At 41.9% G+C, this 26,184-nt stretch overlaps 109 pseudogenes; all 109 read left to right on the top strand.

Moving 5' to 3' along the window:
- The first annotated feature begins 23 nt into the window (after positions 1-23).
- LOC142712950 (5S ribosomal RNA) lies at positions 24-142 on the top strand (annotated as a pseudogene).
- A 253-nt stretch (positions 143-395) lies between these two features.
- Positions 396-514, top strand: LOC142712771 (5S ribosomal RNA; annotated as a pseudogene).
- Positions 515-767: 253 nt separating this feature from the next.
- LOC142712946 (5S ribosomal RNA) lies at positions 768-886 on the top strand (annotated as a pseudogene).
- A 67-nt stretch (positions 887-953) lies between these two features.
- Positions 954-1,072, top strand: LOC142712903 (5S ribosomal RNA; annotated as a pseudogene).
- A 66-nt stretch (positions 1,073-1,138) lies between these two features.
- LOC142712808 (5S ribosomal RNA) lies at positions 1,139-1,257 on the top strand (annotated as a pseudogene).
- A 253-nt stretch (positions 1,258-1,510) lies between these two features.
- LOC142712819 (5S ribosomal RNA) lies at positions 1,511-1,629 on the top strand (annotated as a pseudogene).
- Positions 1,630-1,696: 67 nt separating this feature from the next.
- LOC142712618 (5S ribosomal RNA) lies at positions 1,697-1,815 on the top strand (annotated as a pseudogene).
- Positions 1,816-1,882: 67 nt separating this feature from the next.
- Positions 1,883-2,001, top strand: LOC142712862 (5S ribosomal RNA; annotated as a pseudogene).
- A 67-nt stretch (positions 2,002-2,068) lies between these two features.
- Positions 2,069-2,187, top strand: LOC142712960 (5S ribosomal RNA; annotated as a pseudogene).
- Positions 2,188-2,254: 67 nt separating this feature from the next.
- On the top strand, positions 2,255-2,373 carry LOC142712639 (5S ribosomal RNA; annotated as a pseudogene).
- A 67-nt stretch (positions 2,374-2,440) lies between these two features.
- LOC142712826 (5S ribosomal RNA) lies at positions 2,441-2,559 on the top strand (annotated as a pseudogene).
- A 253-nt stretch (positions 2,560-2,812) lies between these two features.
- LOC142712674 (5S ribosomal RNA) lies at positions 2,813-2,931 on the top strand (annotated as a pseudogene).
- A 67-nt stretch (positions 2,932-2,998) lies between these two features.
- Positions 2,999-3,117, top strand: LOC142712797 (5S ribosomal RNA; annotated as a pseudogene).
- A 67-nt stretch (positions 3,118-3,184) lies between these two features.
- LOC142712839 (5S ribosomal RNA) lies at positions 3,185-3,303 on the top strand (annotated as a pseudogene).
- Positions 3,304-3,370: 67 nt separating this feature from the next.
- On the top strand, positions 3,371-3,489 carry LOC142712827 (5S ribosomal RNA; annotated as a pseudogene).
- A 427-nt stretch (positions 3,490-3,916) lies between these two features.
- On the top strand, positions 3,917-4,035 carry LOC142712935 (5S ribosomal RNA; annotated as a pseudogene).
- A 67-nt stretch (positions 4,036-4,102) lies between these two features.
- LOC142712939 (5S ribosomal RNA) lies at positions 4,103-4,221 on the top strand (annotated as a pseudogene).
- A 67-nt stretch (positions 4,222-4,288) lies between these two features.
- On the top strand, positions 4,289-4,407 carry LOC142712745 (5S ribosomal RNA; annotated as a pseudogene).
- Positions 4,408-4,661: 254 nt separating this feature from the next.
- LOC142712749 (5S ribosomal RNA) lies at positions 4,662-4,780 on the top strand (annotated as a pseudogene).
- A 67-nt stretch (positions 4,781-4,847) lies between these two features.
- LOC142712852 (5S ribosomal RNA) lies at positions 4,848-4,966 on the top strand (annotated as a pseudogene).
- Positions 4,967-5,033: 67 nt separating this feature from the next.
- LOC142712625 (5S ribosomal RNA) lies at positions 5,034-5,152 on the top strand (annotated as a pseudogene).
- Positions 5,153-5,219: 67 nt separating this feature from the next.
- Positions 5,220-5,338, top strand: LOC142712721 (5S ribosomal RNA; annotated as a pseudogene).
- A 67-nt stretch (positions 5,339-5,405) lies between these two features.
- Positions 5,406-5,524, top strand: LOC142712896 (5S ribosomal RNA; annotated as a pseudogene).
- A 67-nt stretch (positions 5,525-5,591) lies between these two features.
- LOC142712772 (5S ribosomal RNA) lies at positions 5,592-5,710 on the top strand (annotated as a pseudogene).
- Positions 5,711-5,963: 253 nt separating this feature from the next.
- LOC142712764 (5S ribosomal RNA) lies at positions 5,964-6,082 on the top strand (annotated as a pseudogene).
- A 67-nt stretch (positions 6,083-6,149) lies between these two features.
- Positions 6,150-6,268, top strand: LOC142712828 (5S ribosomal RNA; annotated as a pseudogene).
- A 67-nt stretch (positions 6,269-6,335) lies between these two features.
- LOC142712818 (5S ribosomal RNA) lies at positions 6,336-6,454 on the top strand (annotated as a pseudogene).
- A 67-nt stretch (positions 6,455-6,521) lies between these two features.
- LOC142712953 (5S ribosomal RNA) lies at positions 6,522-6,640 on the top strand (annotated as a pseudogene).
- A 253-nt stretch (positions 6,641-6,893) lies between these two features.
- On the top strand, positions 6,894-7,012 carry LOC142712652 (5S ribosomal RNA; annotated as a pseudogene).
- Positions 7,013-7,079: 67 nt separating this feature from the next.
- Positions 7,080-7,198, top strand: LOC142712697 (5S ribosomal RNA; annotated as a pseudogene).
- A 67-nt stretch (positions 7,199-7,265) lies between these two features.
- Positions 7,266-7,384, top strand: LOC142712736 (5S ribosomal RNA; annotated as a pseudogene).
- A 67-nt stretch (positions 7,385-7,451) lies between these two features.
- Positions 7,452-7,570, top strand: LOC142712725 (5S ribosomal RNA; annotated as a pseudogene).
- A 67-nt stretch (positions 7,571-7,637) lies between these two features.
- Positions 7,638-7,756, top strand: LOC142712688 (5S ribosomal RNA; annotated as a pseudogene).
- Positions 7,757-7,824: 68 nt separating this feature from the next.
- On the top strand, positions 7,825-7,943 carry LOC142712836 (5S ribosomal RNA; annotated as a pseudogene).
- Positions 7,944-8,195: 252 nt separating this feature from the next.
- LOC142712958 (5S ribosomal RNA) lies at positions 8,196-8,314 on the top strand (annotated as a pseudogene).
- A 67-nt stretch (positions 8,315-8,381) lies between these two features.
- Positions 8,382-8,500, top strand: LOC142712804 (5S ribosomal RNA; annotated as a pseudogene).
- Positions 8,501-8,742: 242 nt separating this feature from the next.
- LOC142712708 (5S ribosomal RNA) lies at positions 8,743-8,861 on the top strand (annotated as a pseudogene).
- A 67-nt stretch (positions 8,862-8,928) lies between these two features.
- Positions 8,929-9,047, top strand: LOC142712747 (5S ribosomal RNA; annotated as a pseudogene).
- Positions 9,048-9,486: 439 nt separating this feature from the next.
- Positions 9,487-9,605, top strand: LOC142712684 (5S ribosomal RNA; annotated as a pseudogene).
- A 67-nt stretch (positions 9,606-9,672) lies between these two features.
- On the top strand, positions 9,673-9,791 carry LOC142712662 (5S ribosomal RNA; annotated as a pseudogene).
- Positions 9,792-9,858: 67 nt separating this feature from the next.
- LOC142712630 (5S ribosomal RNA) lies at positions 9,859-9,977 on the top strand (annotated as a pseudogene).
- Positions 9,978-10,044: 67 nt separating this feature from the next.
- On the top strand, positions 10,045-10,163 carry LOC142712938 (5S ribosomal RNA; annotated as a pseudogene).
- A 253-nt stretch (positions 10,164-10,416) lies between these two features.
- LOC142712895 (5S ribosomal RNA) lies at positions 10,417-10,535 on the top strand (annotated as a pseudogene).
- Positions 10,536-10,602: 67 nt separating this feature from the next.
- On the top strand, positions 10,603-10,721 carry LOC142712815 (5S ribosomal RNA; annotated as a pseudogene).
- A 67-nt stretch (positions 10,722-10,788) lies between these two features.
- On the top strand, positions 10,789-10,907 carry LOC142712833 (5S ribosomal RNA; annotated as a pseudogene).
- A 67-nt stretch (positions 10,908-10,974) lies between these two features.
- LOC142712733 (5S ribosomal RNA) lies at positions 10,975-11,093 on the top strand (annotated as a pseudogene).
- Positions 11,094-11,160: 67 nt separating this feature from the next.
- On the top strand, positions 11,161-11,279 carry LOC142712906 (5S ribosomal RNA; annotated as a pseudogene).
- Positions 11,280-11,346: 67 nt separating this feature from the next.
- On the top strand, positions 11,347-11,465 carry LOC142712680 (5S ribosomal RNA; annotated as a pseudogene).
- A 67-nt stretch (positions 11,466-11,532) lies between these two features.
- On the top strand, positions 11,533-11,651 carry LOC142712795 (5S ribosomal RNA; annotated as a pseudogene).
- Positions 11,652-11,718: 67 nt separating this feature from the next.
- On the top strand, positions 11,719-11,837 carry LOC142712627 (5S ribosomal RNA; annotated as a pseudogene).
- Positions 11,838-11,904: 67 nt separating this feature from the next.
- LOC142712841 (5S ribosomal RNA) lies at positions 11,905-12,023 on the top strand (annotated as a pseudogene).
- A 67-nt stretch (positions 12,024-12,090) lies between these two features.
- On the top strand, positions 12,091-12,209 carry LOC142712759 (5S ribosomal RNA; annotated as a pseudogene).
- A 67-nt stretch (positions 12,210-12,276) lies between these two features.
- LOC142712636 (5S ribosomal RNA) lies at positions 12,277-12,395 on the top strand (annotated as a pseudogene).
- Positions 12,396-12,462: 67 nt separating this feature from the next.
- LOC142712791 (5S ribosomal RNA) lies at positions 12,463-12,581 on the top strand (annotated as a pseudogene).
- Positions 12,582-12,648: 67 nt separating this feature from the next.
- Positions 12,649-12,767, top strand: LOC142712637 (5S ribosomal RNA; annotated as a pseudogene).
- A 67-nt stretch (positions 12,768-12,834) lies between these two features.
- On the top strand, positions 12,835-12,953 carry LOC142712648 (5S ribosomal RNA; annotated as a pseudogene).
- A 67-nt stretch (positions 12,954-13,020) lies between these two features.
- Positions 13,021-13,139, top strand: LOC142712673 (5S ribosomal RNA; annotated as a pseudogene).
- A 253-nt stretch (positions 13,140-13,392) lies between these two features.
- Positions 13,393-13,511, top strand: LOC142712805 (5S ribosomal RNA; annotated as a pseudogene).
- Positions 13,512-13,578: 67 nt separating this feature from the next.
- On the top strand, positions 13,579-13,697 carry LOC142712806 (5S ribosomal RNA; annotated as a pseudogene).
- A 1,235-nt stretch (positions 13,698-14,932) lies between these two features.
- Positions 14,933-15,051, top strand: LOC142712864 (5S ribosomal RNA; annotated as a pseudogene).
- A 67-nt stretch (positions 15,052-15,118) lies between these two features.
- LOC142712837 (5S ribosomal RNA) lies at positions 15,119-15,237 on the top strand (annotated as a pseudogene).
- Positions 15,238-15,304: 67 nt separating this feature from the next.
- Positions 15,305-15,423, top strand: LOC142712717 (5S ribosomal RNA; annotated as a pseudogene).
- A 67-nt stretch (positions 15,424-15,490) lies between these two features.
- On the top strand, positions 15,491-15,609 carry LOC142712916 (5S ribosomal RNA; annotated as a pseudogene).
- A 67-nt stretch (positions 15,610-15,676) lies between these two features.
- On the top strand, positions 15,677-15,795 carry LOC142712706 (5S ribosomal RNA; annotated as a pseudogene).
- Positions 15,796-16,048: 253 nt separating this feature from the next.
- Positions 16,049-16,167, top strand: LOC142712702 (5S ribosomal RNA; annotated as a pseudogene).
- Positions 16,168-16,420: 253 nt separating this feature from the next.
- Positions 16,421-16,539, top strand: LOC142712783 (5S ribosomal RNA; annotated as a pseudogene).
- Positions 16,540-16,792: 253 nt separating this feature from the next.
- Positions 16,793-16,911, top strand: LOC142712842 (5S ribosomal RNA; annotated as a pseudogene).
- Positions 16,912-16,978: 67 nt separating this feature from the next.
- LOC142712737 (5S ribosomal RNA) lies at positions 16,979-17,097 on the top strand (annotated as a pseudogene).
- A 67-nt stretch (positions 17,098-17,164) lies between these two features.
- LOC142712893 (5S ribosomal RNA) lies at positions 17,165-17,283 on the top strand (annotated as a pseudogene).
- A 67-nt stretch (positions 17,284-17,350) lies between these two features.
- On the top strand, positions 17,351-17,469 carry LOC142712876 (5S ribosomal RNA; annotated as a pseudogene).
- A 67-nt stretch (positions 17,470-17,536) lies between these two features.
- On the top strand, positions 17,537-17,655 carry LOC142712599 (5S ribosomal RNA; annotated as a pseudogene).
- A 67-nt stretch (positions 17,656-17,722) lies between these two features.
- Positions 17,723-17,841, top strand: LOC142712626 (5S ribosomal RNA; annotated as a pseudogene).
- A 439-nt stretch (positions 17,842-18,280) lies between these two features.
- Positions 18,281-18,399, top strand: LOC142712644 (5S ribosomal RNA; annotated as a pseudogene).
- Positions 18,400-18,466: 67 nt separating this feature from the next.
- Positions 18,467-18,585, top strand: LOC142712754 (5S ribosomal RNA; annotated as a pseudogene).
- Positions 18,586-18,652: 67 nt separating this feature from the next.
- On the top strand, positions 18,653-18,771 carry LOC142712770 (5S ribosomal RNA; annotated as a pseudogene).
- Positions 18,772-18,838: 67 nt separating this feature from the next.
- On the top strand, positions 18,839-18,957 carry LOC142712817 (5S ribosomal RNA; annotated as a pseudogene).
- A 253-nt stretch (positions 18,958-19,210) lies between these two features.
- On the top strand, positions 19,211-19,329 carry LOC142712683 (5S ribosomal RNA; annotated as a pseudogene).
- A 67-nt stretch (positions 19,330-19,396) lies between these two features.
- Positions 19,397-19,515, top strand: LOC142712761 (5S ribosomal RNA; annotated as a pseudogene).
- A 66-nt stretch (positions 19,516-19,581) lies between these two features.
- Positions 19,582-19,700, top strand: LOC142712651 (5S ribosomal RNA; annotated as a pseudogene).
- A 253-nt stretch (positions 19,701-19,953) lies between these two features.
- Positions 19,954-20,072, top strand: LOC142712663 (5S ribosomal RNA; annotated as a pseudogene).
- Positions 20,073-20,139: 67 nt separating this feature from the next.
- Positions 20,140-20,258, top strand: LOC142712955 (5S ribosomal RNA; annotated as a pseudogene).
- Positions 20,259-20,325: 67 nt separating this feature from the next.
- LOC142712799 (5S ribosomal RNA) lies at positions 20,326-20,444 on the top strand (annotated as a pseudogene).
- A 253-nt stretch (positions 20,445-20,697) lies between these two features.
- On the top strand, positions 20,698-20,816 carry LOC142712719 (5S ribosomal RNA; annotated as a pseudogene).
- A 67-nt stretch (positions 20,817-20,883) lies between these two features.
- LOC142712645 (5S ribosomal RNA) lies at positions 20,884-21,002 on the top strand (annotated as a pseudogene).
- A 67-nt stretch (positions 21,003-21,069) lies between these two features.
- Positions 21,070-21,188, top strand: LOC142712891 (5S ribosomal RNA; annotated as a pseudogene).
- Positions 21,189-21,255: 67 nt separating this feature from the next.
- Positions 21,256-21,374, top strand: LOC142712954 (5S ribosomal RNA; annotated as a pseudogene).
- A 412-nt stretch (positions 21,375-21,786) lies between these two features.
- Positions 21,787-21,905, top strand: LOC142712860 (5S ribosomal RNA; annotated as a pseudogene).
- A 67-nt stretch (positions 21,906-21,972) lies between these two features.
- Positions 21,973-22,091, top strand: LOC142712713 (5S ribosomal RNA; annotated as a pseudogene).
- Positions 22,092-22,158: 67 nt separating this feature from the next.
- LOC142712698 (5S ribosomal RNA) lies at positions 22,159-22,277 on the top strand (annotated as a pseudogene).
- A 67-nt stretch (positions 22,278-22,344) lies between these two features.
- LOC142712888 (5S ribosomal RNA) lies at positions 22,345-22,463 on the top strand (annotated as a pseudogene).
- A 67-nt stretch (positions 22,464-22,530) lies between these two features.
- Positions 22,531-22,649, top strand: LOC142712831 (5S ribosomal RNA; annotated as a pseudogene).
- Positions 22,650-22,716: 67 nt separating this feature from the next.
- On the top strand, positions 22,717-22,835 carry LOC142712885 (5S ribosomal RNA; annotated as a pseudogene).
- Positions 22,836-22,902: 67 nt separating this feature from the next.
- LOC142712961 (5S ribosomal RNA) lies at positions 22,903-23,021 on the top strand (annotated as a pseudogene).
- Positions 23,022-23,088: 67 nt separating this feature from the next.
- Positions 23,089-23,207, top strand: LOC142712699 (5S ribosomal RNA; annotated as a pseudogene).
- Positions 23,208-23,275: 68 nt separating this feature from the next.
- LOC142712850 (5S ribosomal RNA) lies at positions 23,276-23,394 on the top strand (annotated as a pseudogene).
- A 67-nt stretch (positions 23,395-23,461) lies between these two features.
- Positions 23,462-23,580, top strand: LOC142712820 (5S ribosomal RNA; annotated as a pseudogene).
- Positions 23,581-23,647: 67 nt separating this feature from the next.
- Positions 23,648-23,766, top strand: LOC142712739 (5S ribosomal RNA; annotated as a pseudogene).
- A 67-nt stretch (positions 23,767-23,833) lies between these two features.
- On the top strand, positions 23,834-23,952 carry LOC142712900 (5S ribosomal RNA; annotated as a pseudogene).
- Positions 23,953-24,019: 67 nt separating this feature from the next.
- Positions 24,020-24,138, top strand: LOC142712728 (5S ribosomal RNA; annotated as a pseudogene).
- A 67-nt stretch (positions 24,139-24,205) lies between these two features.
- LOC142712962 (5S ribosomal RNA) lies at positions 24,206-24,324 on the top strand (annotated as a pseudogene).
- A 67-nt stretch (positions 24,325-24,391) lies between these two features.
- Positions 24,392-24,510, top strand: LOC142712913 (5S ribosomal RNA; annotated as a pseudogene).
- Positions 24,511-24,577: 67 nt separating this feature from the next.
- LOC142712606 (5S ribosomal RNA) lies at positions 24,578-24,696 on the top strand (annotated as a pseudogene).
- Positions 24,697-24,949: 253 nt separating this feature from the next.
- LOC142712614 (5S ribosomal RNA) lies at positions 24,950-25,068 on the top strand (annotated as a pseudogene).
- Positions 25,069-25,135: 67 nt separating this feature from the next.
- Positions 25,136-25,254, top strand: LOC142712677 (5S ribosomal RNA; annotated as a pseudogene).
- A 67-nt stretch (positions 25,255-25,321) lies between these two features.
- LOC142712963 (5S ribosomal RNA) lies at positions 25,322-25,440 on the top strand (annotated as a pseudogene).
- Positions 25,441-25,507: 67 nt separating this feature from the next.
- On the top strand, positions 25,508-25,626 carry LOC142712845 (5S ribosomal RNA; annotated as a pseudogene).
- Positions 25,627-25,693: 67 nt separating this feature from the next.
- On the top strand, positions 25,694-25,812 carry LOC142712794 (5S ribosomal RNA; annotated as a pseudogene).
- Positions 25,813-25,879: 67 nt separating this feature from the next.
- On the top strand, positions 25,880-25,998 carry LOC142712861 (5S ribosomal RNA; annotated as a pseudogene).
- A 67-nt stretch (positions 25,999-26,065) lies between these two features.
- On the top strand, positions 26,066-26,184 carry LOC142712722 (5S ribosomal RNA; annotated as a pseudogene).

The following is a 26,184-nucleotide window of genomic DNA, read 5'->3' on the forward strand; positions in this document are numbered from 1 at the left end:
GACTATGGATTAAAGCATTCAATGTCAATGGCCATTCTAAGCTGAATGTGCCTGCTCTCGTCAGATCGCAGAAGTTACACAGCTTAAGGCCTCGCTAGTACCAGTGTGGGAGACTGTCTGGGAATCCGTGGTGCAGTTGACTTTTTATTTTGTCGTTTAGATTTTGTTTCACAATAGATTAAATAGGACTATGGATTAAAGCATTTAACGTCAATGGCCATTCTAAGCTGAATGTGCCTGCTCTCGTCAGAACGCAGACGTTACACAGCTTAAGGCCTCGCTAGAACCAGTGTGGGAGACTGTCTGGGAATACGTGGTGCGGTTTAATTTTTATTATGTCGTTTAGATTTTGTTTCACAATCGATTAAAAAGGACTATGGATTAAAGCATTTAATGTCAATGGCCATTCTAAGCTGAATGTTCCTGGTCTCGTCAGATCGCAGAAGTTACACAGCTTAAGGCCTCGCTAGTACCAGTGTGGGAGACTGTCTGGGAATCCGTGGTGTGGTTGACTTTTTATTATGTTGTTTAGATTTTGTTTCACAATAGATTAAATAGGACTATGGATTAAGGCTTTTAATGTTAATGGCCATTCTAAGCTGAATGTGCCTGCTCTCGTCAGATCGCAGAAGTTACACAGCTTAAGGCCTCGCTAGTACCGGTGTGGGAGACTGTCTGGGAATCCGTGGTTCGGTTGACTTCTTATTATGTCGTTTAGATTTTGTTTCACAATCGATTAAAAAGGACTATGGATTAAAGCATTTAATGTCAATGGCCATTCTAAGCTGAATGTGCCTGCTCTCGTCAGAACGCAGAAGTTACACAGCTTAAGGCCTCGCTAGTACCAGTGTGGGAGACTGTCTGGGAATCCGTGGTGCGGTTGACTTTTTATTATGTCGTTTAGATTTTGTTTCACAATCGATTAAAAAGGACTATGGATTAAAGCATTTAATGTCATTGGCCATTCTAAGCTGAATGTGCCTGCTCTCGTCAGATCGCAGAAGTTACACAGCTTAAGGCCTCGCTAGTACCAGTGTGGGAGACTGTCTGGGAATCCGTAGAGCGGTTGACTTTTTTTTTGTCGTTTAGATTTTGTTTCACAATAGATTAAATAGGACTATGGATTAAAGCATTTAACGTCAATGGCCATTCTAAGCTGAATGTGCCTGCTCTCGTCAGAACGCAGACGTTACACAGCTTAAGGCCTCGCTAGTACCAGTGTGGGAGACTGTCTGGGAATCCGTGGTGCGGTTTAACTTTTATTATGTCGTTTAGATTTTGTTTCACAATCGATTAAAAAGGACTATGGATTAAAGCATTTAATGTCAATGGCCATTCAAAGCTGAATGTCCCTGGTCTCGTCAGATCGCAGAAGTTACACAGCTTAAGGCCTCGCTAGTACCAGTGTGGGAGACTGTCTGGGAATCCGTGGTGTGGTTGACTTTTTATTATGTCGTTTAGATTTTGTTTCTCAAACGATTAAAAAGGACTATGGATTAAAGCATTTAATGTCAATGGCCATTCTAAGCTGAATGTGCCTGCTCTCGTCAGATCGCATAAGTTATACAGCTTAAGGCCTCGCTAGTACCAGTGTGGGAGTCTGTCTGGGAATACGTGGTGCGGTTGATTTTTTATTATGTTGTTTAGATTTTGTTTCACAATCGATTAAAAAGGACTATGGATTAAAGCATTTAATGTCAATGGCCATTCTAAGCTGAATGTGCCTGCTCTCGTCAGATCGCAGAAGTTACACAGCTTAAGGCCTCGCTAGTACTAGTGTGGGAGACTGTCTGGGAATCCGTGGTGCGGTTGACTTTTTATTATGTCGTTTAGATTTTGTTTCACAATAGATTAAATAGGACTATGGATTAAAGCATTTAACGTCAATGGCCATTCTAAACTGAATGTGCCTGCTCTCGTCAGATCGCAGAAGTTACACAGCTTAAGGCCTCGCTAGTACCAGTGTGGGAGACTGTCTGGGAATCCGTGGTACAGTTGAATTTTAATTATGTTGTTTAGATTTTGTTTCACAATCGATTAAAAAGGACTATGGATTAAAGCATTTAATGTCAATGGCCATTCTAAGCTGAATGTCCCTGCTCTCGTCAGATCGCAGAAGTTACACAGCTTAAGGCCTCGCTAGTACCAGTGTGGGAGACTGTCTGGGAATCCGTGGTGCGGTTGACTTTTTATTATGTCGTTTAGATTTTGTTTCACAATCGATTAAATAGGACTATGGATTAAAGCTTTTAATGTCAATGGCCATTCTAAGCTGAATGTGCCTGCTCTCGTCAGATCGCAGAAGTTACACAGCTTAAGGCCTCGCTAGTACCAGTGTGGGAGACTGTCTTGGAATCCGTGGTGCGGTTGACTTTTTATTATGTTGTTTAGATTTTGTTTCACAATCGATTAAAAAGGACTATGGATTAAAGCTTTTAACGTCAATGGCCATTCTAAGCTGAATGTGCCTGCTCTCGTCAGATCGCAGAAGTTACACAGCTTAAGGCCTCGCTAGTACCAGTGTGGGAGACTGTCTGGGAATCCGTGGTGCGGTTGACTTTTTATTATGTCGTTTAGATTTTGTTTCACAATAGATTAAATAGGACTATCGATTAAAGCATTTAACGTCAATGGCCATTCTAAGCTGAATGTGCCTGCTCTCGTCAGAACGCAGAAGTTACACAGCTTAAGGCCTCGCTAGTACCAGTGTGGGAGACTGTCTGGGAATCCGTGGTGCGGTTCAATTTTTATTATGTCGTTTAGATTTTGTTTCACAATAGATTAAATAGGACTATGGATTAAGGCTTTTAAAGTCAATGGCCATTCTAAGCTGAATGTCTCTGCTCTCGTCAGATCGCAGAAGTTACACAGCTTAAGGCCTCGTTAGTACCAGTGTGGGAGACTGTCTGGGAATCCGTGGTGCGGTTGACTTTTTATTATGTCGTTTAGATTTTGTTTCACAATCGATTAAAAAGGACTATGGATTAAAGCATTTAATGTCAATGGCCATTCTAAGCTGAATGTGACTGCTCTCGTCAGATCGCAGAAGTTACACAGCTTAAGGCCTCGCTAGTACCAGTGTGGGAGACTGTCTCGGAATCCGTGGTGCGGTTGACTTTTTATTATGTCGTTTAGATTTTGTTTCACAATAGATTAAATAGGACTATGGATTAAAGCATTTAACGTCAATGGCCATTCTAAGCTGAATGTGCCTGCTCTCGTCAGATCGCAGAAGTTACACAGCTTAAGGCCTCGCTAGTACCAGTGTGGGAGACTGTCTGGGAATCCGTGGTGCGGTTGACTTTTTATTATGTCGTTTAGATTTTGTTTCACAATAGATTAAATAGGACTATGGATTAAAGCAATTAACATCAATGGCCATTCTAAGGTGAATGTGCCTGCTCTCGTCAGAACGCAGAAGTTACACAGCTTAAGGCCTCGCTAGTACCAGTGTGGGAGACTGTCTGGGAATCCGTGGTGTGGTTGAATTTTTATTATGTCGTTTAGATTTTGTTTCACAATCGATTAAAAAGGACTATGGATTAAAGCATTTAATGTCAATGGCCATTCTAAGCTGAATGTCCCTGCTCTCGTCAGATCACAGAAGTTACACAGCTTAAGGCCTCGCTAGTACCAGTGTGGGAATCCGTGGTGCGGTTGACTTTTTATTATGTCGTTTCGATTTTGTTTCACAATAGATTAAATAGGACTATGGATTAAAGCATTTAACGTCAATGGCCATTCTAAGCTGAATGTGCCTGCTCTCGTCAGAACACAGAAGTTACACAGCTTAAGGCTTCGCTAATACTAGTGTGGGAGACTGTCTGGGAATCCGTGGTGCGGTTGAATATTTATTATGTCGTTTAGATTTTGTTTCACAATCGATTAAAAAGGACTATGGATTAAAGCACTTAATGTCAATGGCCATTCTAAGCTGAATGTGCCTGCTCTCGTTAGATCGCAGAAGTTACACAGCTTAACGCCTCGCTAGTACCAGTGTGGGAGACTGTCTGGGAATCCGTGGTGCGGCTGACTTTTTATTATGTCGTTTAGATTTTGTTTCACAATCGATTAGAAAGGACCATGGATTAAAGCATTTAATGTCAATGGCCATTCTAAGTAGAATGTGCCTGCTCTCGTCAGATCGCAGAAGTTACACAGCTTAGGGCATCGCTAGTACCAGTGTGGGAGACTGTCTGGGAATCCGTGGTGCGGTTGACTTTTTATTATGTCGTTTAGATTTTGTTTCACAATAGATTAAATAGGACTATGGATTAAAGCATTTAACGTCAATGGCCATTCTAAGCTGAATGTGCCTGCTCTCGTCAGAACGCAGAAGTTACACAGCTTAAGGCCTCGCTAGTTCCAGTGTGGGAGGCTGTCTGGGAATCCGTGGTGCGGTTGACTTTTTATTATGTCGTTTAGATTTTGTTTCACAATAGATCAAATAGGACTATGGATTAAAGCATTTAACGTCAATGGCCATTCTAAGCTGAATGTGCCTGCTCTCGTCAGATCGCAGAAGTTACACAAGCTTAAGGCCTCGCTAGTACCAGTGTGGGAGACTGTCTGGGAATCCGTGGTGCGGTTGAATTTTTATTATGTCGTTTAGATTTTGTTTCACAATAGATTAAATAGGACTATGGATTAAAGCATTTAACGTCAATGGCCATTCTAAGCTGAATGTGCCTGCTCTCGTCAGATCGCAGAAGTTACACAGCTTAAGGCCTCGCTAGTACTAGTGCGGGAGACTGTCTGGGAATCCGTGGTGCGGTTGAATTTTTATTATGTCATTTAGATTTTGTTTCACAATCGATTAAAAAGGACTATGGATTAAAGCATTTAATGTCAATGGCCATTCTAAGCTGAATGTGCCTGCTCTCGTCAGATCGCAGAAGTTACACAGCTTAAGGCCTCGCTAGTACCAGTGTGGGAGACTGTCTGGGAATCCGTGGTGCGGTTGACTTTTTATTATGTCGTTTCGATTTTGTTTCACAATAGATTAAATAGGACTATGGATTAAAGCATTTAATGTCAATGGCCATTCTAAGCTGAATGTGCCTGCTCTCGTCAGAACGCAGAAGTTACACAGCTTAAGGCCTCGCTAGTACCAGTGTGGGAGACTGTCTGGGAATCCGTGGTGCGGTTGAATTTTTATTATGTCGTTTAGATTTTGTTTCACAATAGATTAAATAGGACTATGGATTAAAGCATTTAACGTCAATGGCCATTCTAAGCTGAATGTACCTGCTCTCGTCAGATCGCAGAAGTTACACAGCTTAAGGCCTCGCTAGTACCAGTGTGGGAGACTGTCTGGGAATCCGTGGTGCGGTTGACCTTTTATTATGTCGTTTAGATTTTGTTTCACAATCGATTAAAAAGGACTATGGATTAAAGCATTTAATGTCAATGGCCATTCCAAGCTGAATGTGCCTGCTCTCGTTAGATCGCAGAAGTTACACAGCTTAACGCCTCGCTAGTACCAGTGTGGGAGACTGTCTGGGAATCCGTGGTGCGGTTGACTTTTTATTATGTCGTTTAGATTTTGTTTCACAATCGATTAAAAAGGACTATGGATTAAAACATTTAATGTCAATGGCCATTCTAAGCGGAATGTGCCTGCTCTCGTTAGATCGCAGAAGTTACACAGCTTAAGGCCTCGCTAGTACCAGTGTGGGAGACTGTCTGGGAATCTGTGGTGCGGTTGACTTCTTATTATGTCGTTTAGATTTTGTGTCACAATAGATTAAATAGGACTATGGATTAAAGCATTTAATGTCAATGGCCATTCTAAGCTGAATGTCCCTGCTTTTGTCAGATCACAGAAGTTACACAGCTTAAGGCCTCGCTAGTACCAGTGTGGGAGACTGTCTGGGAATCCGTGGTGCGGTTGACTTTTTATTATGTTGTTTAGATTTTGTTTCACAATAGATTAAATAGGACTATGGATTAAGGCTTTTAATGTCAATGGCCCTTCTAAGCTGAATGTTCCTGCTCTCGTCAGATCGCAGAAGTTACACAGCTTAAGGCCTCGCTAGTACCAGTGTGGGAGACTGTCTGGGAATCCGTGGTGCAGTCGACTTTTTATTATGTCGTTTAGATTTTGTTTCACAATCGATTAAAAAGGACTATGGATTAAAGCATTTAATGTCAATGGCCATTCTAAGCTGAATGTGCCTGCTCTCGTCAGAATGCAGAAGTTACACAGCTTAAGGCCTCGCTAGTACCAGTGTGGGAGGCTGTCTGGGAATCCGTGGTGCGGTTGAATTTTTATTATGTCGTTTATATTTTGTTTCACAATCGATAAAAAAGGACTATGGATTAAAGCATTTAATGTCAATGGCCATTCTCAGCTGAATGTCCCTGCTCTCGTCTAATCGCAGAAGTTACACAGCTTAAGGCCTCGCTAGTACCAGTGTGGGAGACTGTCTGGGAATCCGTGGTGCGGTTGACTTTTTATTATGTCGTTTAGATTTTGTTTCACAATAGATTAAATAGGACTATGGATTAAAGCATTTAACGTCAATGGCCATTCTAAGCTGAATGTGCCTGCTCTCGTCAGATCGCAGAAGTTACACAGCTTAAGGCCTCACTAGTACCAGTGTGGGAGACTGTCTGGGAATCCGTGGTGCGGTTGACTTTTTATTATGTCGTTTAGATTTTGTTTCACAATAGATTAAATAGGACTATGGATTAAAGCATTTAACGTCAATGGCCATTCTAAGGTGAATGTGCCTGCTCTCGTCAAAACGCAGAAGTTACACAGCTTAAGGCCTCGCTAGTACCAGTGTGGGAGACTGTCTGGGAATCTGTGGTGCGTTTGACTTTTTATTATGTTGTTTAGATTTTGTTTCACAATAGATTAAATAGGACTATGGATTAAGGCTTTTAATGTCAATGGCCCTTCTAAGCTGAATGTTCCTGCTCTCGTCAGATCGCAGAAGTTACACAGCTTAAGGCCTCGCTAGTACCAGTGTGGGAGACTGTCTGGGAATCCGTGGTGCGGTTGACTTTTTATTATGTCGTTTAGATTTTGTTTAACAATCGATTAAAAAGGACTATGGATTAAAGCATTTAATGTCAATGGCCATTCTAAGCTGAATGTGCCTGCTCTCGTCAGATCGCAGAAGTTACACAGCTTAAGGCCTCGCTAGTACCAGTGTGGGAGACTGTCTGGGAATCCATGGTGCGGTTGACTTTTTATTATGTCGTTTAGATTTTGTTTCACAATAGATTAAATAGGACTATGGATTAAAGCATTTAACGTCAATGGCCATTCTAAGCTGAATGTGCCTGCTCTCGTCAGAACGCAGAAGTTACACAGCTTAAGGCCTCGCTAGTACCAGTGCGGGAGACTGTCTGGGAATCCGTGGTGCGGTTGAATTTTTATTATGTCATTTAGATTTTGTTTCACAATCGATTAAAAAGGACTATGGATTAAAGCATTTAATGTCAATGGCCATTCTAAGCTGAATGTGCCTGCTCTCGTCAGATCGCAGAAGTTACACAGCTTAAGGCCTCGCTAGTACCAGTGTGAGAGACTGTCTGGGAATCCGTGGTGCGGTTGACTTTTTATTATGTCGTTTCGATTTTGTTTCACAATAGATTAAATAGGACTATGGATTAAAGCATTTAACGTCAATGGCCATTCTAAGCTGAATGTGCCTGTTCTCGTCAGAACGCAGAAGTTACACAGCTTAAGGCCTCGCTAGTACCAGTGTGGGAGACTGTCTGGGAATCCGTGGTGCGGTTGAATTTTTATTATGTCGTTTAGATTTTGTTTCACAATCGATTTTAAAAGGACTATGGATTAAAGCATTTAATGTTAATGGCCATTCTAAGCTCAATGTCCCTGCTCTCGTCAGATCGCAGAAGTTACACAGCTTAAGGCCTCGCTAGTACCAGTGTGGGAAACTGTCTGGGAATCCGTGGTGCGGTTGACTTTTTATTATGTCGTTTAGATTTTGTTTCACAATCGATTAAAAAGGACTATGGATTAAAGCATTTAATGTCAATGCCATTCTAAGCTGAATGTGCCTGCTCTCGTTAGATCGCAGAAGTTACACAGCTTAACGCCTCGCTAGTACCAGTGTGGGAGACTGTCTGGGAATCCGTGGTGCGGTTGACTTTTTATTATGTCGTTTAGATTTTGTTTCACAATAGATTAAATAGGACTATGGATTAAAGCATTTACCGTCAATCGCCATTCTAAGCTGAATGTGCCTGCTCTCGTCAGATCGCAGAAGTTACACAGCTTAAGGCCTCGCTAGTACCAGTGTGGGAGACTGTCTGGGAATCTGTGGTGCGGTTGACTTCTTATTATGTCGTTTAGATTTTGTGTCACAATAGATTAAATAGGACTATGGATTAAAGCATTTAATGTCAATAGCCATTCTAAGCTGAATGTGCCTGCTCTCGTCATATCGCAGAAGTTACACAGCTTAAGGCCTCGCTAGTACCAGTGTGGGAGACTGTCTGGGAATCCGTGGTGCGGTTGACTTTTTATTATGTTGTTTAGATTTTGTTTTACAATCGATTAAAAAGGACTATGGATTAAAGCATTTAATGTCAATGGCCATTCTAAGCTGAATGTGCCTCCTCTCGTCAGATCGCAGAAGTTACACAGCTTAAGGCCTCGCTAGTATCAGTGTGGGAGATCCGTGGTGCGGTTGACTTTTTATTATGTCGTTTAGATTTTGTTTCACAATCGATTAAAAAGGACTATGGATTAAAGCATTTAACGTCAATGGCCATTCTAAGCTGAATGTGCCTGCTCTCGTCAGATTGCAGAAGTTACACAGCTTAGGGCCTCGCTAGTACCAGTGTGGGAGACTGTCTGGGAATCCGTGGTGCGGTTGACTTTTTATTATGTCGTTTAGATTTTGTTTCACAATAGATTAAATAGGACTATGGATTAAAGAATTTAACGTCAATGGCCATTCTAAGCTGAATGTGCCTGCTCTCGTCAGAACGCAGAAGTTACACAGCTTAAGGCCTCGCTAGTTCCAGTGTGGGAGGCTGTCTGGGAATCCGTGGTGCGGTTGACTTTTTATTATGTCGTTTAGATTTTGTTTCACAATAGATCAAATAGGACTATGGATTAAAGCATTTAACGTCAATGGCCATTCTAAACTGAATGTGCCTGCTCTCGTCAGATCGCAGAAGTTACACAGCTTAAGCCCTCGCTAGTACCAGTGTGGGAGACTGTCTGGGAATCCGTGGTGCGGTTGAATTTTTATTATGTCGTTTATATTTTGTTTCACAATCGATAAAAAAGGACTATGGATTAAAAAATTTAATGTCAATGGCCATTCTCAGCTGAATGTCCCTGCTCTCGTCTGATCGCAGAAGTTACAAGGCTTAAGCCCTCACTAGTTTCAGTGTGGGAGACTGTCTGGGAATCCGTGGTGCGGTTGACAATTTATTATGTCGTTTAGATTTTGTTTCACAATCGATTAAAAAGGACTATGGATTAAATCATTTAATGTCAATGGCCATTCTAAGCTGAATGTGCCTGCTCTCGTCAGAACGCAGAAGTTACACAGCTTAAGGCCTCGCTAGTACCAGTGTGGGAGGCTGTCTGGGAATCCGTGGTGCGGTTGCCTTTTTATTATGTCGTTTAGATTTTGTTTCACAATAGATCAAATAGGACTATGGATTAAAGCATTTAACGTCAATGGCCATTCTAAGCTGAATGTGCCTGCTCTCGTCAGATCGCAGAAGTTACACAGCTTAAGGCCTCGCTAGTACCAGTGTGGGAGACTGTCTGGGAATCCGTGGTGCGGTTGAATTTTTATTATGTCGTTTAGATTTTGTTTCACAATCGATTAAAAAGGACTATGGATTAAAGCATTTAATGTCAATGGCCATTCTAAGCTGAATGTGCCTGCTCTCGTCAGAACGCAGAAGTTACACAGCTTAAGGCCTCGCTAGTACCAGTGTGGGAGACTCTCTGGGAATGCGTGGTGCGGTTGACTTTTTATTATGTCGTTTAGATTTTGTTTCACAATCGATTAAAAAGGACTATGGATTAAAGCATTTAATGTCAATGGCCATTCTAAGCTGAATGTGCATGCTCTCGTCAGAACGCAGAAGTTACACAGCTTAAGGCCTTGCTAGTACCAGTGTGGGAGGCTGTCTGGGAATCCGTGGTGCGGTTGAATTTTTATTATGTCGTTTAGATTTTGTTTCACAATAGATCAAATAGGACTATGGATTAAAGCATTTAATGCCAAAGGCCATTCTAAGCTGAATGTGCCTGCTCTCGTCAGATCGCAGAAGTTACACTGCTTAAGACTTCGCTAGTACCAGTGTGGGAGACTGTCTGGGAATCCGTGGTGCGGTTGAATTTTTATTATGTCGTTTTTATTTTGTTTCACAATCGATTAAAAAGGACTATGGATTAAAGCATTTAATGTCAATGGCCATTCTAAGCTGAATGTCCCTTCTCTCGTCAGATCGCAGAAGTTACACAGCTTAAGGCCTCGCTAGTACCAGTGTTGGAGACTCTCTGGGAATCCGTGGTGCGGTTGACTTTTTATTATGTCGTTTAGATTTTGTTTCACAATCGATTAAAAAGGACTTTGGATTAAAGCATTTAATGTCAATGGCCATTCTAAGCTGAATGTGCCTGCTCTCGTCATATCGCAGAAGTTACACAGCTTAAGGCCTCGCTAGTACCTGTGTGGGAGACTGTCTGGGAATCCGTGGTGCAGTTGACTTTTTATTATGTCGTTTAGATTTTGTTTCACAATCGATTAAAAAGGACTATGGATTAAAGCATTTAATGTCAATGGCCATTCTAAGCTGAATGTGCCTGCTCTCGTCAGATCGCAGAAGTTACACAGCTTAAGGCCTCGCTAGTACCATTGTGGGAGACTGTCTCGGAATCCGTGGTGCGGTTGGATTTTTATTATGTCGTTTAGATTTTGTTTCACAATCGATTAAAAAGGACTATGGATTAAAGCATTTAATGTCAATGGCCATTCTAAGCTGAATGTGCTTGCTCTCGTCAGATCGCTGAAGTTACACAGCTTAAGGCCTCGCTAGTACCAGTGTGGGAGACTGTCTGGGAATCCGTGGTGCGGTTGACTTCTTATTATGTCGTTTAGATTTTGTTTCACAATCGATTAAAAAGGACTATGGATTAAAGCATTTAATGTCAATGGCCATTCTAAGCTGAATGTGCCTGCTCTCGTCAGATCGCAGAAGTTACACAGCTTAACGCCTCGCTAGTACCAGTGTGGGAGACTGTCTGGGAATCCGTAGTGCGGTTGACTTTTTATTATGTCGTTTCGATTTTGTTTCACAATCGATTAAAAAGGACTATGGATTAAAGAATTTAACGTCAATGGCCATTCTAAGCTGAATGTGCCCGCTCTCGTCAGATCGCAGAAGTTACACAGCTTAAGGCCTCGCTAGTACCAGTGTGGGAGACTGTCTGGGAATCCGTGGTGCGGTTGACTTTTTATTATGTCGTTTAGATTTTGTTTCACAATAGATTAAATAGGACTATGGATTAAAGCATTTAATGTTAATGGCCATTCTAAGCTGAATGTACCTGCTCTCGTCAGAACACAGAAGTTACACAGCTTAAGGCCTCACTAGTACCAGTGTGGGAGACTCTCTGGGAATCCGCGGAGCGGTTGACTTATTATTATGTTGTTTAGATTTTGTTTCACAATAGATTAAATAGGACTATGGATTAAGGCTTCTAATGTCAATGGCCATTCTAAGCTGAATGTGCCTGCTCTCGTCAGATCGCAGAATTTACACAGCTTAAGGCCTCGCTAGTACCAGTGTGGGAGACTGTCTGGGAATCCGTGGTGCGGTTGACTTTTTATTATGTCGTTTAGATTTTGTTTAACAATCGATTAAAAAGGACTATGGATTAAAGCATTTAATGTCAATGGCTATTCTAAGCTGAATGTGCCTGCTCTCGTTAGATCGCAGAAGTTACACAGCTTAACGCCTCGCTAGTACCAGTGTGGGAGACTGTCTGGGAATCCGTGGTGCGGTTGACTTTTTAGTATGTCGTTTAGATTTTGTTTCACAATAGATTAAATAGGACTATGGATTAAAGCATTAAACGTCAATGGCCATTCTAAGCTGAATGTGCCTGCTCTCGTCAGATCGCAGAAGTTACACAGCTTAAGGCCTCGCTGGTACCAGTGTGGGAGACTGTCTGGGAATCCGTGGTGCGGTTGAATTTTTATTATGTCGTTTAGATTTTGTTTCACAATCGATTAAAAAGGACTATGGATTAAAGCATTTAATGTCAATCGCCATTCTAAGCTGAATGTGCCTGCTCTCGTCAGATCGCAGAAGTTACACAGCTTAAGGCCTCGCTAGTACCTGTGTGGGAGACTGTCTGGGAATACGTGGTGTGGTTGAATTTTTATTATGTCGTTTAGATTTTGTTTCACAATCGATTAAAAAGGACTATGGATTAAAGCATTTAATGTCAATGGCCATTCTAAGCTGAATGTCCCTGCTCTCGTCAGATCGCAGAAGTTACACAGCTTAAGGCCTCGCTAGTACCAGTGTGGGAGACTGTCTGGGAATCCATGGTGCGGTTGACGTTTTATTAAGTTGTTTAGATTTTGTTTCACAATCGATTAAAAAGGACTATGGATTAAAACATTTAATGTCAATCGCCATTCTAAGCTGAATGTGCCTGCTCTCGTCAGATCGCAGAAGTTACACAGCTTAAGGCCTCGCTAGTACCTGTGTGGGAGACTGTCTGGGAATACGTGGTGTGGTTGAATTTTTATTATGTCGTTTAGATTTTGTTTCACAATCGATTAAAAAGGACTATGGATTAAGGCATTTAATGTCAATGGCCATTCTAAGCTGAATGTCCTTGCTCTCGTCAGATCGCAGAAGTTACACAGCTTAAGGCCTCGCTAGTACCAGTGTGGGAGACTGTCTGGGAATCCGTGGTGCGGTTGACTTTTTATTATGTCGTTTAGATTTTGTTTCACAATCGATTAAAAAGGACTATGGATTAAAGCATTTAATGTCAATGGCCATTCTAAGCTGAATGTGCCTGCTCTCGTCAGTTCGCAGAAGTTACACAGCTTAAGGCCTCGCTAGTACCAGTGTGGGAGACTGTCTGGGAATCCGTGGTGCGGTTGACTTTTTATTATGTCGTTTAGATTTTGTTTCACAATCGATTAAAAAGGACTATGGATTAAAGCATTTAATGTCAATGGCCATTCTAAGCTGAATGTGCCTGCTCTTGTTAGATCGCAGAACTTACACAGCTTAACGCCTCGCTAGTACCAATGTGGGAGACTGTCTGGGAATCCGTGGTGCGGTTGACTTTTTATTATGTCGTTTAGATTTTGTTTCACAATAGATTAAATAGGACTATGGATTAAAGCATTTAACGTCAATGGCCATTCTAAGCTGAATGTGCCTGCTCTCGTCAGATCGCAGAAGTTACACAGCTTAAGGCCTCGCTAGTACCAGTGTGGGAGACTGTCTGGGAATCCATGGTGCGGTTGAATTTTTATTATGTCGTTTAGATTTTGTTTCACAATCGATTAAAAAGGACTATGGATTAAAGCATTTAATGTCAATGGCCATTCTAAGCTGAATGTGCCTGCTCTCGTCAGATCGCAGAAGTTACACAGCTTAAGGCCTCGCTAGTACCAGTGTGGGAGACTGTCTGGGAATCCATGGTGCGGTTGAATTTTTATTATGTCGTTTAGATTTTGTTTCACAATCGATTAAAAAGGACTATGGATTAAAGCATTTAATGTCAATGGCCATTCTAAGCTGAATGTCCCTGCTCTCGTCAGATCGCAGAAGTTACACAGCTTAAAGAGGCTCTGTCACCAGATTTTGCAACCCCTATCTGCTATTGCAGCAGATAGGCGCTGCTATGTAGATTACAGTAACGTTTTTATTTTTTAAAAACGAGCATTTTTGGCCAAGTTATGACCATTTTCGTATTTATGCAAATGAGGCTTGCAAAAGTACAACTGGGCGTGTTGAAAAGTAAAAGTACAACTGGGCGTGTATTATGTGCGTACATCGGGGTGTGTTTACTACTTTTACTAGCTGGGCGTTGTGTATAGAAGTGTCATCCACTTCTCTTCACAACGCCCAGCTTCTGGCAGTGCAGCACTGTGACGTCACTCACAGGTCCTGCATCGTGTCGGCACCAGAGGCTACAGATGATTCTGCAGCAGCATCGGCGTTTGCAGGTAAGTCGATGTAGCTACTTACCTGCAAATGCTGATGCTGCTGCAGAATCAAGTGTAGCCTCTGGTGCCGACACGATGCAGGACCTGTGAGTGACGTCACAGTGCTGCACTGCCAGAAGCTGGGCGTTGTGAAGAGAAGTGGATGACACTTCTATACACAACGCCCAGCTAGTAAAAGTAGTAAACACACCCCGATGTACGCACATAATACACGCCCAGTTGTACTTTTACTTTTCAACACGCCCAGTTGTACTTTTGCAAGCCTCATTTGCATAAATACGAAAATGGTCATAACTTGGCCAAAAATGCTCGTTTTTTAAAAATAAAAACGTTACTGTAATCTACATTGCAGCGCCTATCTGCTGCATTAGCAGATAGGGGCTGCAAAATCTGGTGACAGAGCCTCTTTAAGGCCTCACTAGTACCAGTGTGGGAGACTGTCTGGGAATCCGTGGTGCGGTTGAGCTTTTTTTATGTCGTTTAGATTTTGTTTCACAATCGATTAAAAAGGACTATGAATTAAAGCATTTAATGTCAATGGCCATTCTAAGCTGAATGTCCCTGCTCTCGTCAGATCGCAGAAGTTACACAGCTTAAAACCTCGCTAGTACCAGTGTGGGAGACTGTCTGGGAATCCGTGGAGCGGTAGACTTTTTATTATGTCGTTTAGATTTTGTTTCACAATCGATTAAAAAGGACTATGGATTAAAGCATTTAATGTCAATGGCCATTCTAAGCTGAATGTGCCTGCTCTCGTCAGATCGCAGAAGTTACACAGCTTAAGGCCTCGCTAGTACCAGTGTGGGAGACTGTCTGGGAATCCGTGGTGCGGTTGACTTTTTATTATGTCGTTTAGATTTTGTTTCACAATCGATTAAAAAGGACTATGGATTAACGCATTTAATGTCAATGGCCATTCTAAGCTGAATGTGCCTGCTCTCGTCAGAACACAGAAGTTACACAGCTTAAGGCCTCACTAGTACCAGTGTGGGAGGCTCCCTGGGAATCCGCGGAGCGGTTGACTTTTTATTATGTTGTTTAGATTTTGTTTCACAATAGATTAAATAGGACTATGGATTAAGGCTTCTAATGTCAATGGCCATTCTAAGCTGAATGTGCCTGCTCTCGTCAGATCGCAGAAGTTACACAGCTTAAAGCCTCGCTAGTACCAGTGTGGGAGACTGTCTGGGAATCCGTGGTGCGGTTGACTTTTTATTATGTCGTTTAGATTTTGTTTAACAATCGATTAAAAAGGACTATGGATTAAAGCATTTAATGTCAATGGCTATTCTAAGCTGAATGTGCCTGCTCTCGTTAGATCGCAGAAGTTACACAGCTTAACGCCTTGCTAGTACCAGTGTGGGAGACTGTCTGGGAATCCGTGGTGCGGTTGACTTTTTATTATGTCGTTTAGATTTTGTTTCACAATAGATTAAATAGGACTATGGATTAAAGCATTAAACGTCAATGGCCATTCTAAGCTGAATGTACCTGCTCTCGTCAGATCGCAGAAGTTACACAGCTTAAGGCCTCGCTGGTACCAGTGTGGGAGACTGTCTGGGAATCCGTGGTGCGGTTGAATTTTTATTATGTCGTTTAGATTTTGTTTCACAATCGATTAAAAAGGACTATGGATTAAAGCATTTAATGTCAATGGCCATTCTAAGCTGAACGTCCCTGCTCTCGTCAGATCGCAGAAGTTACACAGCTTAAAACCTCGCTAGTACCAGTGTGGGAGACTGTCTGGGAATCCATGGTGCGGTTGACGTTTTATTATGTCGTTTAGATTTTGTTTCACAATCGATTAAAAAGGACTATGGATTAAAGCATTTAATGTCAATTGCCATTCTAAGCTGAATGTGCCTGCTCTCGTCAGATCGCAGAAGTTACACAGCTTAAGGCCTCGCTAGTACCTGTGTGGGAGACTGTCTGGGAATACGTGGTGTGGTTGAATTTTTATTATGTCGTTTAGATTTTGTTTCACAATCGATTAAAAAGGACTATGGATTAAAGCATTTAATGTCAATGGCCATTCTAAGCTGAATGTCCCTGCTCTCGTCAGATCGCATAAGTTACACAGCTTAAGGCCTCGCTAGTACCAGTGTGGGAGACTGTCTGGGAATCCATGGTGCGGTTGACGTTTTATTATGTCGTTTAGATTTTGTTTCACAATCGATTAAAAAGGACTATGGATTAAAGCATTTAATGTCAATCGCCATTCTAAGCTGAATGTGCCTGCTCTTGTCAGATCGCAGAAGTTACACAGCTTAAGGCCTCGCTAGTACCTGTGTGGGAGACTGTCTGGGAATACGTGGTGTGGTTGAATTTTTATTATGTCGTTTAGATTTTGTTTCACAATCGATTAAAAAGGACTATGGATTAAAGCATTTAATGTCAATGGCCATTCTAAGCTGAATGTGCCTGCTCTTGTTAGATCGCAGAACTTACACAGCTTAACGCCTCGCTAGTACCAATGTGGGAGACTGTCTGGGAATCCGTGGTGCGGTTGACTTTTTATTATGTCGTTTAGATTTTGTTTCACAATAGATTAAATAGGACTATGGATTAAAGCATTTAACGTCAATGGCCATTCTAAGCTGAATGTGCCTGCTCTCGTCAGATCGCAGAAGTTACACAGCTTAAGGCCTCGCTAGTACCAGTGTGGGAGACTGTCTGGGAATCGATGGTGCGGTTGAATTTTTATTATGTCGTTTAGATTTTGTTTCACAATCGATTAAAAAGGACTATGGATTAAAGCATTTAATGTCAATGGCCATTCTAAGCTGAATGTCCCTGCTCTCGTCAGATCGCAGAAGTTACACAGCTTAAGGCCTCACTAGTACCAGTGTGGGAGACTGTCTGGGAATCCGTGGTGCGGTTGAGCTTTTTTTATGTTGTTTAGATTTTGTTTCACAATCGATTAAAAAGGACTATGAATTAAAGCATTTAATGTCAATGGCCATTCTAAGCTGAATGTCCCTGCTCTCGTCAGATCGCAGAAGTTACACAGCTTAAAACCTCGCTAGTACCAGTGTGGGAGACTGTCTGGGAATCCGTGGAGCGGTTGACTTTTTATTATGTCGTTTAGATTTTGTTTCACAATCGATTAAAAAGGACTATGGATTAAAGCATTTAATGTCAATGGCCATTCTAAGCTGAATGTGCCTGCTCTCGTCAGATCGCAGAAGTTACACAGCTTAAGGCCTCGCTAGTACCAGTGTGGGAGACTGTCTGGGAATCCGTGGTGCGGTTGACTTTTTATTATGTCGTTTAGATTTTGTTTCACAATCGATTAAAAAGGACTATGGATTAACGCATTTAATGTCAATCGCCATTCTAAGCTGAATGTGCCTGCTCTCGTCAGATCGCAGAAGTTACACAGCTTAAGGCCTCGCTAGTACCAGTGTGGGAGACTGTCTGGGAATCCGTGGTGCGGTTGACTTTTTATTATGTCGTTTAGATTTTGTTTCACAATAGATTAAATAGGACTATGGATTAAAGAATTTAACGTCAATGGCCATTCTAAGCTGAATGTGCCTGCTCTCGTCAGAACGCAGAAGTTACACAGCTTAAGGCCTCGCTAGTACCAGTGTGGGAGACTGTCTGGGAATCCGTGGTGCGGTTGAATTTTTATTATGTCGTTTAGATTTTGTTTCACAATCGATTAAAAAGGACTATGGATTAAAGCATTTAATGTCAATGGCCATTCTAAGCTAAATGTCCCTCCTCTCGTCAGATCATATAAGTTACACAACTTAAGGCCTCGCTAGTACCAGTGTGGGAGACTGTCTGTGAATCCGTGGAGCGGTTGAATTTTTATTATGTCGTTTATATTTTGATTCACAATCGATTAAAAAGGACTATGGATTAAAGCATTTAATGTCAATGGCCATTCTAAGCTGAATGTCCCTGCTCTCGTCAGATTGCAGAAGTTACACAGCTTAAAACCTCGCTAGTACCAGTGTGGGAGACTGTCTGGGAATCCGTGGTGCAGTTGACTTTTTATTATGTCGTTTAGATTTTGTTTCACAATCGATTAAAAAGGACTATGGATTAAAGCGTTTAATGTCGATGGCTATTCTAAGCTGAATGTTCCTGCTCTCGTCAGATCGCAGAAGTTACACAGCTTAAGGCCTCGCTAGTACCAGTGTGGGAGACTGTCTGGGAATCCGTGGTGCGGTTGACTTTTTATTATGTCGTTTAGATTTTGTTTCACAATAGATTAAATAGAACTATGGATTAAAGCATTTAACGTTAATGGCCATTCTAAGCTGAATGTGCCTGCTCTCGTCAGATCGCAGAAGTTACACAGCTTAAGGCCTTGCTAGTACCAGTGTGGGAGACTGTCTGGGAATCCGTGGTGCGGTTGCCTTTTTATTATGTCGTTTAGATTTTGTTTCACAATCGATTAAAAAGGACTATGGATTAAAGCATTTAATGTCAATGGCCATTCTAAGCTGAATGTGCCTGCTCTCGTCAGATCGCAGAAGTTACACAGCTTAAGGCCTCGCTAGTACCAGTGTGGGAGACTGTCTGGGAATCCGTGGAGCGGTTGAATTTTTATTATGTCGTTTAGATTTTGTTTCACAATCGATTAAAAAGTACTATGGATTAAAGCATTTAATGTCAATGGCCATTCTAAGCTGAATGTCCCTGCTCTCGTCAGATCGCAGAAGTTACACAGCTTAAAACCTCGCTAGTACCAGTGTGGGAGACTGTCTGGGAATCCGTGGTGCGGTTGACTTTTTATTATGTCGTTTAGATTTTGTTTCACAATAGATTAAATAGGACTATGGATTAAAGCATTTAACGTCAATGGCCATTCTAAGCTGAATTTCCCTGCTCTAGTCAAATCGCAGAAGTTACACAGCTAAAGGCCTCGCTAGTACCAGTGTGGGAGACACTCTGGGAATCCGTGGTGCGGTTGACTTTTTATTATGTTGTTTAGATTTTGTTTCACAATAGATTAAATAGGACTATGGATTAAGGCTTTTAATGTCAACGGCCATTCTAAGCTGAATGTGCCTGCTCTCGTCAGATCGCAGAAGTTACACAGCTTAAGGCCTCGCTAGTACCAGTGTGGGAGACTGTCTGGGAATCCGTGGTGCGGTGGCCTTTTTATTATGTCGTTTAGATTTTGTTTCACAATAGATTAAATAGGACTATGGATTAAAGCATTTAACGTCAATGGCCATTCTAAGCTGAATGTGCCTGCTCTCGTCAGATCGCAGAAGTTACAAAGCTTAAGGCCTCGCTAGTACCAGTGTGGGAGACTGTCTGGGAATCCGTGGTGTGGTTGACTTTTTATTATGTCGTTTAGATTTTGTTTCACAATCGATTAAAAGGACTATGGATTAAAGCATTTAATGTCAATGGCCATTCTAAGCTGAATGTCCCTGCTCTCGTCAGATCGCAGAAGTTACACAGCTTAAGGCTTCGCTAGTACCAGTGTGGGAGACTGTCTGGGAATCCGTGGTGCGGTTGACTTTTTATTATGTCGTTTAGATTTTGTTTCACAATCGATTAAAAAGGACTATGGATTAAAGCATTTAATGTCAATGGCCATTCTAAGCTGAATGTGCCTGCTCTTGTTAGATCGCAGAACTTACACAGCTTAACGCCTCGCTAGTACCAATGTGGGAGACTGTCTGGGAATCCGTGGTGCGGTTGACTTTTTATTATGTCGTTTAGATTTTGTTTCACAATAGATTAAATAGGACTATGGATTAAAGAATTTAACGTCAATGGCCATTCTAAGCTGAATGTGCCTGCTCTCGTCAGATCGCAGAAGTTACACAGCTTAAGGCCTCGCTAGTACCAGTGTGGGAGACTGTCTGGGAATCCGTGGTGCGGTTGAATTTTTATTATGTCGTTTAGATTTTGTTTCACAATCGATTAAAAAGGACTATGGCTTAAAGCATTTAATGTCAATGGCCATTCTAAGCTGAATGTCCCTGCTCTCGTCAGATCGCAGAAGTTATACAGCTTAAGGCCTCGCTAGTACCAGTGTGGGAGACTGTCTGGGAATCCGTGGTGCGGTTGACTTCTTATTATGTTGTTTAGATTTTGTTTCACAATAGATTAAATAGGACTATGGATTAAGGCTTTTAATGTCAATGGCGATTCTCAGCTGAATGTGCCTGCTCTCGTCAGATTGCAGAAGTTACACAGCTTAAGGCCTCGCTAGTACCAGTGTGGGAGACTGTCTGGGAATCCGTGGTGCGGTTGACTTTTTATTATGTCGTTTAGATTTTGTTTCACAATCGATTAAAAAGGACTATGGATTAAAGCATTTAATGTTAATGGCCATTCTAAGCTGAATGTGCCTGCTCTCGTCAGATTGCAGAAGTTACTCAGCTTAAAACCTCGCTAGTACCAGTGTGGGAGACTGTCTGGGAATCCGTGGTGCGGTTGACTTTTTATTATGTCGCTTAGATTTTGTTTCACAATCGATTAAAAAGGACTATGGATTAAAGCGTTTAATGTCGATGGCCATTCTAAGCTGAATGTGCCTGCTCTCGTCAGATCGCAGAAGTTACACAGCTTAAGGCCTCGCTAGTACCAGTGTGGGAGACTGTCTGGGAATCCGTGGTGCGGTTGAATTTTTATTATGTCGTTTAGATTTTGTTTCACAATCGATTAAAAAGGACTATGGATTAAAGCATTTAATGTCAATGGCCATTCTAAGCTGAATGTGCCTGCCCTCGTCAGATCGCAGAAGTTACACAGCTTAAGGCCTCGCTAGTACCAGTGTGGGAGACTGTCTGGGAATTCGTGGTGCGGTTGACTTTTTATTATGTCGTTTAGATTTTGTTTCACAATCGATTAAAAAGGACTATGGATTAAAGCATTTAATGTCAATGGCCATTCTAAGCTGAATGTGCCTGCTCTCGTCAGATCGCAGAAGTTACACAGCTTAAGGCCTCGCTAGTACGAGTGTGGGAGACTGTCTGGGAATCATTGGTGCGGTTGACTTTTTATTATGTCGTTTAGATTTTGTTTCACAATAGATTAAATAGGACTATGGATTAAAGCATTTGATGTCAATGGCCATTCTAAGCTGAATGTGCCTGCTCTCGTCAGATCGCAGAAGTTACACAGCTTAAGGCCTCGCTAGTACCAGTGTGGGAGACTGTCTGGGAATCCGTGGTGCGGTTGGCTTTTTATTATGTTGTTTAGATTATGTTTCACAATAGATTAAATAGGACTATGGATTAAGGCTTTTAATGTCAATGGCCATTCTAAGCTGAAAATGCCTGCTCTCGTCATATCGCAGTAGTTACACAGCCTAAGGCCTCGCTAGTACCAGTGTGGGAGACTGTCTGGGAATCCGTGGAGCGGTTGAATTTTTATTATGTCGTTTAGATTTTGTTTCACAATCGATTAAAAAGGACTATGGATTAAAGCATTTAATGTCAATGGCCATTCTAAGCTGAATGTCCCTGCTCTCGTCAGATCGCAGAAGTTACACAGCTTAAAACCTCGCTAGTACCAGTGTGGGAGACTTTTTATTATATCGTTTAGATTTTGTTTCACAATCGATTAAAAAGGACTATGGATTAAAGCATTTAACGTCAATGGCCATTCTAAGCTGATTGTGCCTGCTCTCGTCAGAACGCAGAAGTTACACAGCTTAAGGCCTCGCTAGTACCAGTGTGGGAGAGTGTCTGGGAATCCGTGGTGCGGTTGAATTTTTATTATGTCGTTTAGATTTTGTTTCACAATCGATTAAAAAGGACTATGGATTAAAGCATTTAATGTCAATGGCCATTCTAAGCTGAATGTCCCTGCTCTCGTCAGATCGCAGAAGTTACACAGCTTAAGGCCTCGCTAGTACCAGTGTGGGAGACTGTCTGGGAATCCGTGGTGCGGTTGAATTTTTATTATGTCGTTTAGATTTTGTTTCACAATAGATTAAATAGGACTATGGATTAAAGCATTTAACGTCAATGGCCATTCTAAGCTGAATGTGCCTGCTCTCGTCAGATCGCAGAAGTTACACAGCTTAAGGCCTCGCTAGTACCAGTGTGGGAGACTCTCTGGGAATCTGTGGTGCGGTTGCCTTTTTATTATGTTGTTTAGATTTTGTTTCACAATAGATTAAATAGGACTATGGATTAAAGCTTTTAAAGTCAATGGCCATTCTAAGCTGAATGTGCCTGCTCTCGTCAGATCGCAGAAGTTACACAGCTTAAGGCCTCGCTAGTACCAGTGTGGGAGACTGTCTGGGAATCCGTGGTGCGGTTGACTTTTTATTATGTCGTTTAGATTTTGTTTCACAATCGATTAAAAAGGACTATAGATTAAAGCATTTAATGTCGATGGCCATTCTAAGCTGAATGTGCCTGCTCTCGTTAGATCGCAGAAGTTACACAGCTTAACGCCTCGCTAGTACCAGTGTGGGAGACTGTCTGGGAATCCGTGGTGCGGTTGACTTTTTATTATGTCGTTTAGATTTTGTTTCACAATAGATTAAATAGGACTATGGATTAAAACATTTAAAGTCAATGGCTATTCTAAGCTGAATGTGCCTGCTCTCGTCAGATCGCAGAAGTTACACAGCTTAGGGCCTCGCTAGTACCATTGTGGGAGGCTGTCTGGGAATCCGTGGTGCGGTTGAATTTTTATTATGTCGTTTAGATTTTGTTTCACAATCGATTAAAAAGGACTATGGATTAAAGCATATAATGTCAATGGCCATTCTAAGCTGAATGTCCCTGCTCTCGTCAGATCGCAGAAGTTACACAGCTTAAGGCCTCGCTAGTACCAGTGTGGGAGACTGTCTGGGAATCCGTGGTGCGGTTGACTTTTTATTATGTCGTTTAGATTTTGTTTCACAATCGATTAAAAAGGACTATGGATTAAAGCATTTAATGTCAATGGCCATTCTAAGCTGAATGTGCCTGCTCTCGTCAGATCGCAGAAGTTACTCAGCTTAAGGCCTCGCTAGTACCAGTGTGGGAGACTGTCTGGGAATCCGTGGAGCGGTTGACTTTTTTATTATGTCGTTTAGATTTTGTATCACAATCGATTAAAAAGGACTATGGATTAAAGCATTTAATGTCAATGGCCATTCTAAGCTGAATGTGCCTGCTCTCGTCAGATCGCAGAAGTTACACAGCTTAAGGCCTAGCTAGTACCAGTGTGGGAGACTGTCTAGGAATCCGTGGTGCGTTTGACTTTTTATTATGTCGTTTAGATTTTGTTTCACAATCGATTAAAAAGGACTATGGATTAAAGCATTTAATGTCAATGGCCATTCTAAGCTGAATGTGCCTGCTCTTGTCAGATCGCAGAAGTTACACAGCTTAAGGCCTCGCTAGTACCATTGTGGGAGACTGTCTGGGAATCCGTGGTGCGGTTGAATTTTTATTATGTCGTTTAGATTTTGTTTCACAATCGATTAAAAAGGACTATGGATTAAAGCATTTAATGTCAATGGCCATTCTAAGCTGAATGTCCCTGCTCTCGTCAGATAGCAGAAGTTACACAGCTTAAGGCCTCGCTAGTACCAGTGTGGGAGACTGTCTGGGAATCCGTGGTGCGGTTGACTTTTTATTATGTCGTTTAGATTTTGTTTCACAATCGATTAAAAAGGACTATGGATTAAAGCATTTAATGTCAATGGCCATTCTAAGCTGAATGTGCCTGCTCTCGTCAGATCGCAGAAGTTACACAGCTTAAGGCCTCGCTAGTACCAGTGTGGGAGACTGTCTGGGAATCCGTGGTGCGGTTGACTTTTTATTATGTCGTTTAGATTTTGTTTCACAATAGATTAAATAGGACTATGGATTAAAGCATTTACCGTCAATGGCCATTCTAAGTTGAATGTGCCTGCTCTCGTCAGATCGCAGAAGTTACACAGCTTAAGGCCTCGCTAGTACCAGTGTGGGAGACTGTCTGGGAATCCGTGGTGCGGTTAACTTTTTATTATGTCGTTTAGATTTTGTTTCACAATCGATTAAAAAGGACTATGGATTAAAGCATTTAATGTCAATGGCCATTCTAAGCTGAATGTCCCTGCTCTCGTCAGATCGCAGAAGTTACACAGCTTAAGGCCTCGCTAGTACCAGTGTGGGAGACTGTCTGGGAATCCGTGGTGCGGTTGACTTTTTATTATGTCGTTTAGATTTTGTTTCACAATCGATTAAAAAGGACTATGGATTAAAGCATTTAATGTCAATGGCCATTCTAAGCTGAATGTGCCTGCTCTCGTCAGATCGCAGAAGTTACACAGCTTAAGGCCTCGCTAGTACCAGTGTGGGAGACTGTCTGGGAATCCGTGGTGCGGTTGACTTTTTATTATGTCGTTTAGATTTTGTTTCACAATCGATTAAAAAGGACTATGGATTAAACCATTTAATGTCAATGGCCATTCTAAGCTGAATGTGCCTGCTCTCGTCAGATCGCAGAAGTTACACAGCTTAAGGCCTCGCTAGTACCAGTGTGGGAGACTGTCTGGGAATACGTGGTGCGGTTGACTTTTTATTATGTCGTTTAGATTTTGTTTCACAATCGATTAAAAAGGACTATGGATTAAAGCATATAATGTCAATGGCCTTTCTAAGCTGAATGTCCCTCCTCTCGTCAGATCGCAGAAGTTACACAGCTTAAGGCCTCGCTAGTACCAGTGTGGGAGACTGTCTGGGAATCCGTGGTGCGGTTGACTTTTTATTATGTCGTTTAGATTTTGTTTCACAATCGATTAAAAAGGACTATGGATTATAGCATTTAATGTCAATGGCCATTCTAAGCTGAATGTGCCTGCTCTCGTCAGATCGCAGAAGTTACACAGCTTAAGGCCTCGCTAGTACCAGTGTGGGAGACTCTCTGGGAATCTGTGGTGCGGTTGACTTTTTATTATGTTGTTTAGATTTTGTTTCACAATAGATTAAATAGGACTATGGATTAAGGCTTTTAAAGTCAATGGCCATTCTGAGCTGAATGTACCTGCTCTCGTCAGAGCGCAGAAGTTACACAGCTTAAGGCCTCGCTAGTACCAGTGTGGGAGACTGTCTGGGAATCCGTGGTGCGGTTGAATTTTTATTATGTCGTTTAGATTTTGTTTCACAATCGATTAAAAAGGACTATGGATTAAAGCATTTAATGTCAATGGCCATTCTAAGCTGAATGTCCCTGCTCTCGTCAGATCGCAGAAGTTACACAGCTTAAGGCCTCGCTAGTACCAGTGTGGGAGACTGTCTGGGAATCCGTGGTGCGGTTGACTTTTTATTATGTCGTTTAGATTTTGTTTCACAATCGATTAAAAAGGACTATGGATTAAAGCATTTAAAGTCAATGGCCATTCTAAGCTGAATGTGCCTGCTCTCGTCAGATCGCAGAAGTTACGCAGCTTAAGGCCTCGCTAGTACCAGTGTGGGAGACTGTCTGGGAATCCGTGGTGCGGTTGACTTTTTATTATGTCGTTTAGATTTTGTTTCACAATCGATTAAAAAGGACTATGGATTAAAGCATTTAATGTCAATGGCCATTCTAAGCTGAATGTGCCTGCTCTCGTTAGATCGCAGAAGTTACACAGCTTAACGCCTCGCTAGTACCAGTGTGGGAGACTGTCTGGGAATCCGTGGTGCGGTTGACTTTTTATTATGTCGTTTAGATTTTGTTTCACAATCGATTAAAAAGGACTATGGATTAACGCATTTAATGTCAATGGCCATTCTAAGCTGAATGTGCCTCCTCTCGTCAGATCGCAGAAGTTACACAGCTTAAGGCCTCGCTAGTACCAGTGTGGGAGACTGTCTGGGAATCCGTGGTGCGGTTGCCTTTTTATTATGTCGTTTAGATTTTGTTTCACAATCGATTAAAAAGGACTATGGATTAAAGCATTTAATGTTAATGGCCATTCTAAGCTGAATGTGCCTGCTCTCGTTAGATCGCAGAAGTTACACAGCTTAACGCCTCGCTAGTACCAGTGTGGGAGACTGTCTGGGAATCCGTGGTGCTGTTGACT

This window comes from Rhinoderma darwinii, unplaced genomic scaffold, assembly GCF_050947455.1.
Source record: "Rhinoderma darwinii isolate aRhiDar2 unplaced genomic scaffold, aRhiDar2.hap1 Scaffold_4323, whole genome shotgun sequence".
In the NCBI taxonomy this organism is placed as follows: Eukaryota; Metazoa; Chordata; class Amphibia; order Anura; family Rhinodermatidae; genus Rhinoderma; species Rhinoderma darwinii.